The sequence below is a fragment of the Python bivittatus genome, unplaced genomic scaffold (genome assembly GCF_059951505.1).
Source record: "Python bivittatus isolate LINGU-HERP-01145 unplaced genomic scaffold, Pbiv_v1 ctg000210_np1212, whole genome shotgun sequence".
NCBI classification, from domain to species: Eukaryota; Metazoa; Chordata; class Lepidosauria; order Squamata; family Pythonidae; genus Python; species Python bivittatus.
Window position 1 is genome coordinate 1,239,788 of NW_028277053.1, and position 17,000 is coordinate 1,256,787.

The window sequence follows — 17,000 nt, forward strand, 5'->3', positions numbered from 1 at the left end:
CATACACTTTGAGGGAGTCAGGTTGGTACTGATATGTGAACCCAGCACCTCTCAGCTTAAGAGGACTTATTACTAGGTAAATATCTACAGGACGGAAGACAAAAGAATTATCTCTTTCATTAGAATCCAAATGATTAATGGATCAAAATTTAACTATCTAACAGAATAAGAAGGAAATATACAATTTCCCTCTTGATTTTTCATTTGGGTTGATGTGGCAGTGAAGAACATAAGCTGATATATAGCTAGGTCAGATATCATGGGCAGAGAATCAAAATCAGACTTTTGTCTCTCATGTTTACAATACGGAAGATAATAATATCTCTTGCCTGGGATAGAGAACTGTCTGAGAGCCAGTATAATGCAGTAGTTATGATGTTATAGTAGTATTGGGGAATACAGATTCAAGTCCTCTCAAAACCCACTGGGGGATTTTGGGTCAATAATTCTACCTTAGCCCAAACTAGTGTCCAGGGTTGCTGTGGTGGTGTTAAATGAGAGGAAACTTTGAGCTCCCCAGAAAAGTCATATTGCATATGACTGTGTATTTTGACTGTGTTTTTATATGTTCTTAGCTGCCTAGAGTTGCTATGGCAAGATGGGTGTCTGTATAAATCAAGTGAATTAATGAATGAATAAGCAAAAGCATCAAGCTGTGATTAGAATGTCATACTAGGACCTTCAACATCTGGATTCCAAGTTCTAGATAAAGCTTGGCTGAAGGCTTTAGGTCAATCATAATCTTTCATTCTAACATACTTCATGTGAAATAGGAAAATGGGTTGGGGAAGCAATAAATTAACACAATATACATCCCATTGCTTTCATATTATTATTAAACTGCCTTATCTTTATTAAGCCCAGTCTCTATGTTATGCAACTTGTAATTTCATTAAGTTCCTTCCATGGATGAAGGCTTCAGGTTTTGATCTGGACTGGAGTTGGAAACCTGTTGGCCTTGAGATGACATCAGCCACAATTCAAAGCTTCACCACCATAGGTCATGAGTTGATCAGTTCCTGGATTCCCCATTCCTACTTTAGACTGAAATTAAAAGAGATGGAGATGGTGGTCATATCTGATCAGGAGTGCTAAACACAAGTTGGAGATGAATAATGCTGTCAGTTTCATAATTTTCTCCCATTCCTAAAGACATTTATGAACTGAGTTCTTATCATAAATGAACTGAACATAATTTCCACCTGTCTGCACTTCTCATATTCCCTTGGTGGATAACACCTCTTGGTATCAAACACCAATTTGGTAGCTGTTAAATATAAGCTGTGTAGAAACCTGTCTTGCAGTTTCTCAAAAGATTTCTCCCCTGTGAAAGAGGCTTCACTTTTTCTACTCTATGCTCAGGAAGCTTGACATTTCTTTTGAATTTCTCTTGGTAGCATTTCTGAGCTTGCCATATTCTTGAGGGTGGCAGAGAATATATTATTGATTATATCGTTTTCTGTGGCCCCGATTCCATCACTGTGAAGCCTTCCCAGCTGCCCACCTTGTCCAATCAGGAAAAAAAATGAAAGGAGTCTCATGAAAGGAGATGTCTTCTTTGGAATTGAATGTAAGGATGGGATGCTAAGGAGATGTTGACCCCACTGGAGAGTGGACTGTATAATGGAGGACAAGACAGTTATCCACAAGATGGCTCAACCCCACATGAATGCAGGAAAACACTATTTCAACCAACATTCTCCGCCCCTTTCAAAAGCAAATTTCCTTTCATCCAATTGGATCAGGCTTGGCAGAACAACATGCACAGTAATTTTTCTGCATGGCAGTATTTAAAAATCAATAGCCTGCAAAATAAGCAAATAAATAAATAAATAAATAAAGGTAGTGACAAATCTTGTTCAGCATCTATAACATGGTTGAATAGGCAGGATGCAAAGCCAGACTTGTACGAACTAAGCCGTCTGTCTGGATAGAAAAATCTGTTGGTTTAACTTTGTCCGGTATTCATATACACACAGACACAGACGCTGAAAGGCATTTTTCCCCCATCCCATTTTGAAAGAACTTTACAGATTTGGGATATGTCTGGTAAGCAAATGAAAGACATTTTCACTCATCCTTAATGCGGGGGGGGGGGTAGTTTTATCACATTATAGATTTAGTGATGGGATATGGGGCATCTTCTTTAAAAAAATAAAAATAAAGGAGAAGTCAGCCTCAGCAAGGAGAAGAACTTCAAAGAACGAGGATCTGTCTTTCCATGAAGTATTTACCCAGGGGCTACACCATTTACTAGTCCAATGGAAAATCCCTATTAATTGTGCCAATGTTGCTACAATTGGAAGGAAATCCATAAAGCAGGCTAAGTCTTTGAAACTATACCCAAGGCAAATGGGGTTTTCTTTTGCGGCTTCCTGCGTGTCTCTATGAATATTTTCAGTGTGTAAGACAAAATGGGAGCCCACATCAAGGGCTAGGTCAATTCTTAACACAACCCAGTTAAAGATTATCCTCACCACAACACAGCTGGTTTGAGGCTGCTATTAATCTAATCTCTTAAATGCATGTAATATCCGAACAGAAAAGCCAGCCTGCCAATCTCCAATTTCTTTAATGGTAAAAATATGTCATGGGTTTTCAGCAGCAAGTCCTTACAGCCGTCGAGTTATTTTCATGGATGGAATTGTTACCACCATCTTGGCGCTACTTGCACCATCTGGATTTGACGGGTGCGCCATGTAAGCCTTCCTAGTTTCTTTAGGCTTTCTTTTCCTCCTCCTCTCCCTTCCCCTCCTTCTCCTCCTTCCTCTAATTCATCTCTACCTGAGGGAGACATGATTGATCTTAGTAAATTGGCACAATGGGATTAGATACATTTATAGAAGAAGGAGATCACATTTTAAGACGGCTTTCATGAAATTAACCAATGGTTCTTTGAGAAGGGTTATGAGATCAGTTGTGGTTCCATCTGTGGTGGAATCAGTTCTACTCATTTTCCAGCTGGCAAAATTGAGGTGGCAAACTCATTTGCTGGTGACTGTCCTGTATTTAATTGTAGCGGGATAAGTAGCATGAGCAGAATTTGTGAAATTGTTCCTTGGCTCTGCTCCAGACCACTGATAAAACCCAAATCTGAACCTAATGGCAACACATTTTAATTAATGCCATGCTGAAGCTTCCTTTGCAAATTCTCTAATGTTCTCAGCACTGCTCAAGAAGTATCTGTTTTTTGACTTCATTCTCAGCTTGCTTTCACATTTCTTTTGGTGATATGGAGTGTCCTTTTTCACAATGAGATGGTGAAACGTGTGGACGTTGTTGAATGTTGATACCTCTATTTCCATCATGCTACACCTGGGCAAACAACTTTTTCCATACTGAGGACTTCCTTAGTCTTTGAATATTATGGCAGAGGCCTTATTCCCAGAACAAATGGATAGAGTCAGGATGAAAATCCAATCAGTTTTCATTTCACATGCATTTAATTAAAATTCAATATTGTTGCTACAATGACTTTGCAGGCATGATCTATTTTTTCCTGTTGCACACATTAAAAAAAGCAATTTGGCAACACCTTGGGAAGACATTGATGGCTGCACCCAAGATTTTTAGGGGGCCACATGCAGTTCTGGAGCCCCACATTATGCAAAGCAAGCCCTCTAGCACTCAGCTGCTGCCCTGCTTCCGAACTCAAAATGGGGTTTTGACACCAAGTTTCCGTGAAATGTTACAGCCCTTCCAGAGCAGCATCTTCCCAGATACCCTTTGGAGTTTCCACTCTAAGCAAGAATAGCTGGATGTAGGCTAAGATTAGCAATAATATTTACAGAATCATAGAAGCATGTAGCTGGAATGTGCGCTTTGAGATCATCTAATTCAACCTTCCGTTCAGGATAGTATTTATAACGGATGACCAAATCACAGCATCCTTGAGAAATGGATGCCCACTTTTTGCTTCCATGCTAGTTGTGTAAATCCAGCAAAGGTGGATTTGCACTGTTGATTCAGCTTGGAAAGCCAGCTTAATTTGCTTCAGATAGTTAAACTGAATTGCTGAATTGGGTTGATTTTGATTTCCCAACTAATTTGGAAAAAAGCTATTTCTGGGGACATGCACCGAAACATCCACCTTGATTTGGATACATCTGATTCAACTTGGTTATTCAAATCAACTTCCCAGTTTGATCCAGAAAGTGGATTCAGTTCAAAGAGTACAGCAAATTGCCTTTACACTGAATCACTGAACTGAATTTTCACCCTGTTAAAAACCTACCCCTTTAATTTCAAAATTTTATAATGATTTTGTGTGGTTTTATGATACCCCTTTTTGGAACATGTACATGGCATAAAATCCCATGTTATCTGCAAACATTGATGATGATGATGATGACAATGATGATAGATAAGAACAACAAACAGAAAGCATAATTAATTTTAATTAATTAATTAATTAGTTAGTCAAAAGGCTTCATGTAGCCATGTAGCAAAGGAAAGATTTCAACCCTAATAATAATAGATACAGAATTCAAAGGAGCTACCAAGCAAAATGGTTCAGCTCTTCTCCAGAGCTGGAAGAAAAACTTGCTGGCCTTCCAAACAATAAATAATCATAAAGGGTAAATAATAATAAAAAAAGGTACAAGGAAGGGGGCAGAAGGAGAGAGCCCCCTAAGTGAGAAGTTTTAAATGAAAGGGGATGCCCTGTGAACTTAACACCTTGGCCCTTCAGCCTTTCTGTTAACAAGCTAATCTGATTGCCATTGATTTTGCTCACCTCTGGTACTAAGAAGGTGATGGAACGCTGTCCTGCTAGATGTATTGAATCAGATACTAACAAAGAGCTACATAAAGTACAATTTGGCCTCAGCTCACTGATTATGACATTAGCGGAGAGACAAGGTCTGGGTGATACATACACACAGACATACACACACACACACACACACCATGTGAACTATGATCAGGGCTGAACTGAAAAGTCTAGAAATGCTTACGTTCTTTAGTTTGTGTGTTTTTTAATTTATTTATCTCGCCCCCACCCACCCATTGTCTTCCCCAGCTTTTTCTCGCTTACTCTTCTGATTTCTGTTGCTAAAACGAGCCTGTTTTCACTGCTGTAGTTTAGTGATAGGCATTTGAGTGTAATCTAATTAATTACTTGTATTAGGCTTGCCGAGAAAATAGAATCATGGGGAAGAACCAACTCTTAAACGACAAGTTTTCCCTTGGGTATTGGGGAAAGGGGATTTAGCAGGATTGGAAGAATAGAAAAGAAGGCTGACAAAGGACCTTAGATGGAGAACTCCTTCCTCCTGTGGGAAGTGTAGTTCTTTTCCGATCTCAGGTTGGTTTTGTGTATATACTTGTCTGGGGTGTTGATGTTTCTGCAGTGCCATAGGTTATGCCCAATGTTGCACCGTGGTTGATTAAAACCCAGCGCTTCCTACATACACAGAGCTCTGCTGCGTGGCCCATAGAGGACATCCCACAGGAATTCAGCAAGTTTGGAGTTTTGATGATGTCACCTTCAAGATGGTGGTAATGGTACCTCCATTCAAATTCCTGCAAAGAGGCATCTTTAACAGAGAGAAAGTCAGAGGGAGAAAAGCAACAACAGCAATCTTTTTGTTAACGTAAGAATGAAACGATTCACCCAGAGGGTACTCCCCGCAAGCTGAAATAATCAAGTGAGACCGAAGTTGATTTCCACATTGAGAATTAGGTTTGAAACGCAGACAATGACTAGTTCATACCTTGCCCTAAGCCATGACTTATGGAATACATTCCATGACAGATCAGGTTTCTTCAACCAACCCCCTTGCTGATATGTTGAACCTGCAATTTCAAGTCTTTTTCAGGCTGCTGGGAGTTGCAGTCTGGAGCACCCATTGGAGAAGACTGCTTAACTATACAATTTAAACAATGCTTTACCCATTACAGTGAGACCTGGTTTAAAAATAGGCAGAGACTGATTGGTTTCACACATTGCACTAAGGTAACTTAGGCTTTAGGACAGTCTGTTGAATAAGTTACAGGCTAAAGGATAATATTTAAGCTGGGTTACAGACTGCAGAATGCATCAATCTGCACTTATGAGTTACAGGGTGGCCAAGGGCTGCAGGCAAATGTCCTGTTTCCTAACAAATTGCAACCAACTTGCTTTCCAAGTTCCCATTCATTCCCAACAAAAGACTTCAGGAGGGACATTGTTATGGAAAGATGTCAATAACCAATAAGTAACCTCTGGGCTACCTCCAGCAATAAAGGTAAAGGATCAGTTGAACCTATCCCAGCCTTTGTACGAAGCACAACTCCTGTAACCACATGGAAATTTTGATGTCATGTTCTTGGCAACAGGATGGAAGTGTTTTTCTGTTGCCTTGTTCCAGGACATTGTTCTGAGTGCCCATCTAGTCTTTACCCTGGGACTTCCTGAAGATCCCACAACCAAGGGTTAAGTTGGTCTGTTCTTGCTTAGGGTTTTTTTTCCCCAACAAGATCAGTCAAAGTTGGCTAGGTTTACCATTAGCTTGGTCCATAAAGGATGTTTTGAAATATTGTGTTGGAGGAATGAGGTAGAAAAATTAAACCTTTTCTTGGGGGGGGGGGGGGTAGAATGTCTGTGGAATTGCAAGGATTATGCAAAGCATTAAGTGGTAAACCTAGGGTGCATTCATATCTTAACTTCCTGTTCAATCTGAACACTCAAGGGGCCTTAAAGGGTAACGTTTTACAGGATGAGCTCCTGCAGCCTTATGCCTTATTAAAATGCATGTGATTATACCTCCATCAATTCCCTGGGAGCAATAGGTGTTGTACTCTACCTCCAATGCAGAAAATGCATCAAGGAAGTACAACTGCAACATCCACCTTCCTTCCTTCCTTCCTTCCTTCCTTCCTTCCTTCCTTCCTTCCTTCCTTCCTTCCTTCCTTCCTTCCTTCCTCCCTCCCTCCCTCCCTCCCTCTCCCTCTCCCTCTCCCTCTCCCTCTCCCTCTCCCTCTCCCTCTCCCTCTCCTTCCTTCCTTCCTTCCTTCCTTCCTTCCTTCCTTCCTTCCTTCCTTCCTTCCTTCCTTCCTTCCTTCCCTCCCTCCCTCCCTCCCTCCCTCCCTCCCTTCTTTCCTTCCTTTTTTCCTTCCTTTTTTTCTTCTTTTTCCTTCTGTTCCCTTCCATCTAAGGCGTTCTAGCTCTCCACTATTTTTATGCACTGGGTAATGGAAGTAATGATGCCTGGGATGTGGTATTATTATTTTATGACATCAGGAAAAGGTATGACATTTTCTCAAGGGCAGCCCTATCCCCTGCCCTCCTTCGTCTTGGCAGCCAACACTAATTGACTGTGAAAGTGGAGAACTCAGTAGTTTAAGATGCTCTCCTCTCTGAACTCCAGAATGGCTTCTGGATGGAAATCAGCTGAAGCAAAACAGAAGCTCAATTGCATTGTCAAGGAACAAAGTGCCTGGCCAGACAAACTGGTAAACAGACTCCAGGGCCAAGCTACTGCCGCGGGTAATTGTCAGATCGTACCGTGGCTTGGGGTAATGTCATACCACAATCTGCCTGGCAGTTCCTCCAAAGTTTCCTACTCTGCAAAAGAGGCTCTTGTTATTCTGTCTTATTTTAAGGATGCTTAACACTTCCCTTCTAATTTCTCTCGCTGGTAGTCTTCCGTTTACGGCCTTGTCGCCAGTGATTGGTATTGCTCTTGTGGGTGTCTCTGCTACGTCTTTGCGTCACTTTGAAGTTTCCTTGGTTGCTCAAATTTTCCAACGTCATGCTTCCCAACCTCAGAACCTCCCAACTCACAACCAAGAAAGCCAGATATTCAGAGTACGCAGCTTTATTGCAAAGAGGAAAAAGGGATTAGGGTACAGGATCTTGGAAACTGGAAAGGTGTACCTTGGTCCTTATTTATCAGTGAATACATTAAGGTGGGGTATCCCTGGAGACTTTGATTCCCTAGTCTTGGTTTAGTGGGGAGGATGCTAATCACTTACTGATACCACAAAAGTGTCCACCTATTCTCGTTCTGCAATATTTTGCAAACTTGCACTTATTTCCCAGGCTTGGAAAATTCAGTTACACCAAACCTGACAAAGCTTTTGGGGAGAAATTGCTACCTGATGTCCTTTCTCGGGGATTATTTGGAGCATGAGAAGGCAGGGAAATTGCATACCTCTAGAGAGGTGATTGGACCATGCAAAGCAAGACATTAGCCATGTCTACCCCTTTGTAATAAGGGCAAGAAATGCAAGGACACCACACTCCACCCTAGAGAACTTTGCCTGCAATTATCTTCTTTGAAAAATATTCCTGCACCACATTTTCTTTTATTACATTAAATAAGAAGTGGTAGGGAAAATTGTAGGGTTTTTTTTTTCCCTGTATAGTGCTACTTTGGGGGTCTAGAAGACAAGACCGGGGAGTTTATGCCTGTGGGCTTCATTATGGGCATCCTGTACCCTTTCTGTGCAGCTTGTAAAGGATCCCCATGGATCACACAGTGGAAATTGGTGACATGATTGATGTTTCTTTTGTAGCAGAAAACTAAGGGAATGGGTGTTTAGATAACCTTTTTTGCATCCTCAATTGCCAAAACAACAGCAGCAGCAATGCACAACTAAACCTTGTAAAATTACAATGAAACTAAGAAGATTAGAAAAAATAAAGATACCCTCAACTCTGTCTTGACTCCTAGGGACTTCATTTATGGCAGAAATGGTTTGCAGTGCCTTCTCACAGGATCTCTCCCTCTCTCTCTCTCTCTCATCCCTTTTCCCCCTCCCTCAGCCCCCTCCCCCCAATCTAGCCTTCAGGCCTGGAATTCCCATGTAGCCCCCCCATCTAAGCAAGGCAGAAACTGTTTAACCCATATGCCATTCATAAACTCCTCCCCTCCCGCAAATAAGCGTGATCCTTGTCTGCATAATGGTTGCCTACCATTTTTGGAAGACATAACCGGGGGAAATACCAGGCGTATCTTTCAGGTGCACAAGGAAAAAAATGGGACTTAAATTAAAAATAAAGAAAAAAAACTAACAACAGATAGAACAGCAAGCCTTAGAACTGACAGTGAAGATGTCGAAGTGGCAGATAGCTTTTACCTTTTAGGATCAACCATCAACAGTACAGAAACAAGCAGTCAAGAAATACACATAGACTAGCCCTCAGTAGAGCAGCCATGAAGGCCTTGGAAAAGATATTCAAATGCCGTGATGTGTCCATATGTACAAGAACTGTGCAGGCCGTGGCATTCCCCGTGAAACTCTATGGAAGCAAAAGTTGGACTTTGAAGAAGAAAGCTAGAAAGAGTATTGATGCTTCTGAACAGTGGAGTGGAGAACACTCCTAAGAATACCATGGACAGCCAAGAAAACAAATTGATGGATTATCAAACAAATCAACCCAGAGTTCTCACTCGAGGCACAAATGACCAGGTCAAATTATCCTACTTCAGACACATTATGTGAAGACATAGCTCTCTGGAAAAGGTGAGAAAGATGGAAGAAAAGAGAAGAAGAGGATGACCAGCAGCAAGGTGGATGGACTCAGTAACGGTGGCAATGGTTGTACCATTGGAAGACCTGAAGGGCAAGGTTAGGGTCAGATCATCCTGGAGGAAATTTATCTATGTGGTCACTAAAAGTCAACAATGACTTGACGGGACATAAATCATCATCATCATCATCATCATCATCATCATCATCATCTTCTTCCAGATGAATTTAGGGTGAGGCAAATATTAAGGGCCAAAGTAAAAAATTGAAAATGGCAACAGGAGCTCTGACATCACACAACAGGTGAATCCCCAGTTTCCTTTAGACAATGAACCGGTCTGATTGAGAAGCACTTCTGATGGTCCAGAAGCATCACCGAATCTTTCATTAATTTACAATGGTAAAGTAAAGCTAACCGACACCAGAAGAAATGCAAAGGTCTGACTGAGCACCCTCAGGATGCATGGGAATGGCAGAATCTTTGGAAAGGGGAAGAAAGCTTTTCAATATTGGAAGACAAGTTTCAGCATCATCTTCAAGTTGTTTCTTTCCCCTTTGATTAGCGTCCTTCAGAGACAAGACAGCAGAGGAAAAAAAGAAGATGGCTTAAACATAGGCCAAGGAAAGCAATGTTTCTGTACGAGAAAAAAGGGGAAAGCAGCCAGGAGTGAAGATTTCCCTTCTCAAGACGTGATTTTGTTTTGTTTTTTTGTTTTATCACAATGACCTTTCCAGAGACAAGATGAAGCCAGCCTCAGGTGAAAACAAAATAGACACATTTCATCTGCAGTTAGCCTGGGTGACCCCTGAACCCAGTTCTTCTCTCTGAACCTGTTTCCATGGACCATTTCTCCTCCTCCAAATAAGAGACCTTCTGCTTCCAGAATAGACACAAACACCACTTTGGTTTTAAATAAAACTCCTGTCCATTTAATGACTAGCTTCCTGTAATTATTAGGAAAGATCACTCTTCACAGTCCCTGTTTTAAACCAAATCAAACTAAACCAACTCATTGGGGAAAAGAAATTCATCTGTCAGCCTCATCCTCAAGGGGCTAAGTTTATAAATTCATATCGGCTCGCGTTTTTGCGCGTGCATGTGTCTGAGTGTGTGTTTGTGTATCTACACACCCTATTATCATCTCATCGCTTTTCAGAGCTATCTCTAACACAAGAGTCAAGGGGGGTTTGGAGCACAAGCGAACACAAAAAGAGAGATTTCTGAGAGAGCAGGAGATTGGGGTAGGGTCATACGAAAGGGTAATTATTGTTAAATGTCAGGTTAACTTGGTAGGCTTCAACTCATCCAACTGAGGACAGATTAGTCCAGATGGAGACATTTTCCACACGGTTCTGTCTAGCCAATCAGAGGCAGCTGGGATTAGCCAAATACCTTCTCTCATATACTTGCTCATAGAAAGGTCACTCTCTGCTCAGTTCTTCCCTTTTAAGATGCACTTTTCTTTCTTTCTTTCTTTCTTTCTTTCTTTCTTTCTTTCTTTCTTTCTTTCTTTCTTTCTTTCTCTCCTTCCTTCCTTCCTTCCTTCCTTCCTTCCTTCCTTCCTTCCTTCCTTCCTTCCTTCCTTCCTTCCTTCCTTCCTTCCTTCCTTCCTTCTTTCTTCTTTTTCTTTTCTTTTCTTTTTCTTTTCTTTTTCTTTTTCTTTTTCTTTCTTTTTCTTTTTCTTTTTCTTTCCTTTATATTTGTGGCAACCAGATGTAGGACTCTTTTATCTGAAAGTTAAATATTCAACATCGAAATAACTCATTTTGGGGGAAGCATCAACTTCATTTATTTCAAGAGTCCTTTAACCTTTTTGTTTTAATGGGAAAAGATCTAAAAAGGCATGCCAGTTTCCCCCCCCCCTTCTCAAGTGTAAATTAGCCACCCCCCACCCCTACTCCAAAAGCCTTCATTGAGTTAGATGGAGACACAACACTTTTGCACTGTATTGGAAGACAATTCTATATGCATATGTCAGGGTGCTGTTTCTTGGTGAAATAATTCCCTCCTTTTTATTGTTTTGTGACTCTTTTAGAAGAAGAGAAAAATCTTCAACTTGAAAATCCCTTTTTTATGTATGCATCCATTCAAAAATTACTGTTTATGTTCCGTATGTGCTCTTTTCAAAGAAAACAAACAAACAGCTTGACTTAAAACAATAAGAAAAAAAAGTTTTTAAGGGGGGGGAAGAGAATAAGAAACCCTTTAAGTCAGCCCTGGAGTGCTATAAAAACTAATCGGTTTTTATATACAGCTCTTTTTCCCAGACAGCTTAAATAAGTGCACACATAAAATCCAGCGATAAAATGAACAGGAGTGAAAGAAAAATCACATTGGAAAGACCATCCGCCAAGATCACTCTCTTCAAAAGCCCTAAACGTTTTCCTGAGTCCTGAATTATTACTGGTAGAAAAAGAGCTCCATTTCCTTCTCAGAGGATCCCCCCCCCTCAGCAAAAACAAAAACTCTACAACCACTAAACAACTCTCGAAATTTCTTATGCAACGAGGACTGGAATAGGGTAAAGAGAAGTGCCGAGTCTTCGTTATTCCCACATTTCTGAGACCTCACCCAGAAATATACTCTGATTCTCTTTCTCAGCTCTTCTCAATCAAGGGTAAGGAAAAAGGTGGAATTCCTGAAGAGCCCCAGAAACCTGCATTGGAGTTGGGGGGGGATTGGTTCTGCCCCCATCATAATTTGAAATCACCATGTTTTGCATTTCTGAATTACTACCCAATATTCAGCTACTGTCTGTGCTTTGCTTTTCTCTGAAGTTTGCAAACCATTTCTCCAGTAACACACAGAACGCCTCCCCCCCCAAAAAAACCCCATATCCACAAAAATGGATATAAGGATGGGTAGACTGTGGATAATCTACCTAGACACAGTGCTAGGCTGGGGGAGGCACATTATTCTTCCTTATCATGATCATGCATCTCTTTGAGATGCATTCTACTTCCTTGATGAAACATTGAATCGGGGGCCATCAGTCTTCACCACTAACATGAACAGTAACTTCTGTAAATCTATGGTAGGTACTGTTACAAGAAGCTTTGCTCTTAGTTGTAAGCAGTTTGCCAGGCAAGCTTCGTTAGATGTGCTGCCCCAAGTCACTTCACTCGTAGGATATCAAAGTGAATTGCACAGCTGTATTCTATTAAGACAAATAATGTTAAAAATAAATTATCCTAAGGGAAGTTTCTTGCAAAAAAAAAAAAAAGTGCATATTGGACCTTTAACATACTTTTTACGACTTACTAAATTTCAAACAAATGCTGCGTACTGATCATTCAGTCTATTGATTCAGAAGGTTGTGATGTGCTGACTACTGGTGTGTGTGTGTGTGTGTGTGTTTTAAGAACAATAATAAAAACGACAACAAAGTAAATTAGAACAGAAAAAGTGAAAAAGAAAGGAAGAACATAAGAAGCTAAAAGTGCAGTAAGAAATGAAAGTAGAAGAAAATAGAAAAAGAGCAAAATATGAAGAACAATATAAAGACATAAAGAAGGGCCTTTCAATATTCTGCACAGCAGTTATAAGCACAATTATAATTAATTGTGCTTATAACTGCTGGCCACTGGCCCTTAGGATTCTATCTTGCCCTCATGCTATTCATGGAATTGCTTGAAGAATCAGTCTGGAGTTTTGAGGTTGAATGCCACCAATATGCAGAGCATCCAGGTACATCTCACTTTTCCATAAAAATACAACAAAAATGTTCAATTCCAGACAAACAACTGGTACCTAATGTTGACAAATAAATTGAAGTAGAGTCCAGAAAAAATACAGGAGGTCATTCCTGGTTGCTCAAAAGACCAGGCCAAGAAGACGCAAACGTGGCATGCATTTCTGGATTTAATCCTGTACCTAAATGCCCAAATTTGGATAATGGCTAAATGTATGCAACCAAGTTTAGACAAGGGCAGCTGTATTTTAAGATGTCTAATATCAGTGTTAGCATAATTCCAGTTTGGACTACTGCCTCTGAAAAAATACTCAGAAATTTCAGTTTCTCTTTCCTCACCTTCGTCCTCCTCTCCTCCCCCTTCACATATTTTCAATTATGTTTCTGCTGAGGTTCAGAGATCATAAGATCTCTTAATCCAATTACCATTGGAAAAATTTTATAGTGGAATCAGAATGATGGCCTTTTCTGGGGCTACTCCCAAATTTTGGAATTATCTTCCAAGGAAGATCAATGTAAATTCCTCCCTCTTACCTTTTTGCCAGAAAGCAAAAAACTGTTTCATTGCTAAAGTGGGTGGGTGCTTTTATTTGACTTACCTGTTTGTGATTATGATTTCTTTTATTATTTAATGCTTGTAAATAATTACATAAAGAGATAGTGTTGTTTTCACCATTCCTTGCCCAAAGCAATAATGTTAAAGAAACCTGCTAAAATCATCCACTGTGAATGGGAACAAGAATTGTGAGTCCAAAAATTATGAGTCTCTCTTTTTCTCTCTGTCTCTTTCTCCCCCTCTCCAAATTCTCTGGAAATGTTTCCTTTATGAGGAACATTTTAGACAACGTGATTGCATAACTGGAATAACATTCATCCTAACACACACATCAAAGTACGTTACTTATTGCACGGTGGGATGTTTGTATTGCTTATTGTTATTTTGCATTTTATCATGATTGTATCGTGGTTGTTTCAGTTATGTCTTTACCATGGATGTTTTAATTCTTGGATTGCTTATTACTGCAGACATGTCAGATATTATTATTGTGGTTGTTGCAATTTTGGATCTTGTAAGCCATTAGTCTTTGTGTGTGTGTGTTTGTGTGTGTGTGTGTTTGAGTCAGTTTTTGACTCCTGGCAACTGCCTGGACAAGTCCCTGGAGTTTTCTTGGCAAGTTTTTTGGAAGTGGTTGGCCATTGCCTCCTTCCTAGGGCTGAAAGAGAGCGACTGGCCCAAGGTCACCCAGCTGGTTTCGTGCCAAAGGCAGGACTAGAACTCACAGTTTCCTGGTTTCTAGGAAACCTTAACCAGTACACCAAACTGGCTCTCCTTGTATGATTTGGAAGCATATAAATCCAGTCAATCAATCAATCAATCAATCAAATCACTTGGCTGCATCATTTCTACCAGCCACAGAGATCAGACTGAATCCCATTGTTAAATAATCCTGACATCCTCACTGTCGCAGTTGGCACCCCTAATACAGCCATCGTCCTCAGTCCAAACATCCTTATCACCAACACTCTCCATCACCACTAAAGCACTCTAGGGCCCATTTTCAGAAGGAAAACTCTGGAGGATGAATACAAGATAGAATATTATCATAGTAAATATCATAATAATATAACATAAAATATAATATAATATAAATCAGCCCTGCAAAGTACCCTCACATTTTCCTGTTTCGATTATTGTATTTTGAACACAAAAACCTCTCCCCCAAGAAGCTTGTGGTGCCTTCTCTATTTTTCTGATTTCATTTGACTTTAAAGAAAAAACGTTTGTTTGTTTGTCTGTTTGTTTCCATGAGATTGGCCAGTTTGGTCAAATGATTGCATTTATTAAATTAACTTGGCCATAAATTATTGTTATGTTTAGTAAAATAACTTTGCAGCTTGGGAGGTTTGGGAAAATAAAACAAAACTTAGTTACCCCTGTTGGAATTTATTTTTGTAACCCCATACAATCTCCTCCCCACCACTTTTTATCATTTCTTTCTCCCAACTTACATGTCCTCTACATTGCTATATTTTTTCTTCCCAAGTAAACATTCGAGAAAACAATATAAAACAAGATATGAGAGTACCAGTCCTGTCCTTTACATGAACCCATTTAATTATATATTAAATTACACTTCCAATTTATTTGTTTTCATTTAAGTAGTATAGTTGAACGTTGGTTAAAAAAAAAAAAAAGGCAGGCAACTTACCAAAAAGAGTAGCAATCCTCACAATTTTCTCCTTTTTTTTTTTAGTTATTATTGAACAGCAAAAGGTTCATCGCAAAATGGAGCATACCTTTTGTAAAACCTTTCAAAAACCATTTTATCTGCATTTTATTGCTTAGACTGTTATTTTCTTTTTGCTTTTCCTTTCCATACTATATTTTCAATATTCTTTTCAGTATATATTTGTATCAGCATTATTTCTTCTTCTGTTTTCTTAAGATGATGATGATGATGATGATGATGATGATGATGATGATGATACTTTTTAAAAATAAACAAAACATTTTAATTCCACCTGTCTAATGCTGAAAATATCTGGCAACATAAAGAATTGAATTTTCATGGTTTCCTTAACTGAGAGCAGTCCTGGAGAATCTTTCTGGGGAGGTGATTCTACAATGGAATCGTGGCACCATCACTGCATTTTAGTTTTCCCAGCCTCTGGTTAATTTAATAAATATGTCTTTGGGAAATATTTCTTCGGATGGAGGACCTCATGAATGAATTCCTCTTCAGAGAAGCTGGAACAGATTCAGAGAAGGGGATTAAGAATGATCAGGGCTTATAAACTAAGAATAATGAAGAGAGACTGAAGTAAGTGTCTATGGTTAGCCTTGAGAAAAGATGACTGAGAGGGGATTGATTGCACTCTTCAAATACCTGAAAAAATGTCACAGAGAAGAAGGTAAGGACTGATCTCTCTTGATCCAGAATAGAGGACAGAGACTAATGTATTTAAGTGACAGATTCCTTTTGAATGTTAGGAGAAAAAAAGAACCTTTCTAACAATGCGAGTATTAGAACCAATCATCCAGAGAGGAGATGGACTCGCTTTTGGAACCAGATGTGCTCAAGTGGTAACTAGAGAGATTGAAATGCTTTAATCTGGATTACAGCAATCCACATCCTATATGGTCTCTTCCACCTCTGTCTATGAATTTCAAAATCTTGTGCATATAAAACATACATATTAGGAAGAGGAATCCTACCCTCACTATTTCCTACTTTTTAGGAAGTCAGGTGATTTGGAAAGACTTAGGATAGTGCTCTGATATTTGGAGGTTCTTCTATAGGACATATTTAGGATTACGGTTGAACCAATGGAGCATCATCATACTAGCTAGACACTTTACTTTTCAGAAACAGCCCTCTCATTTTACTTTCACTAGTAGAAACCTGCTCACTGTCCTCACCTATGATCTCTGGGTGGAGGTCCTTGAGAAATGATCATAATTTGCTTCCTCTTCAGGGAGAAAGGACAAACACCTTCAGCCACTGTTTATAGATAACGTTGACCACCATCCTTCTCAAGAAAAGAAGCAGGCAACTCCCATTCTTTTAACCAAAGCCAGTATCATAAACCTTGTAATTTTCTGCTGTCATGCTCAGGCAATTTCAACACATTTAAATTAGAAAGGACTGTGCTAATTTTGCTTCATAGCCAGGGTAATTGTTGTAAGATATAATTATCTCTCTTAGTCTTTTGAGATGGAAAGAGAGAGTTGGGAGGTTGGGAGGTTGGGAGGAAGGAAGGAAGGAAGGAAGGAAGGAAGGAAGGAAGGAAGGAAGGAAGGAAGGAAGGAAGGAAGGAAATATTTTATTATCAAGGAAATACAGAACCCTG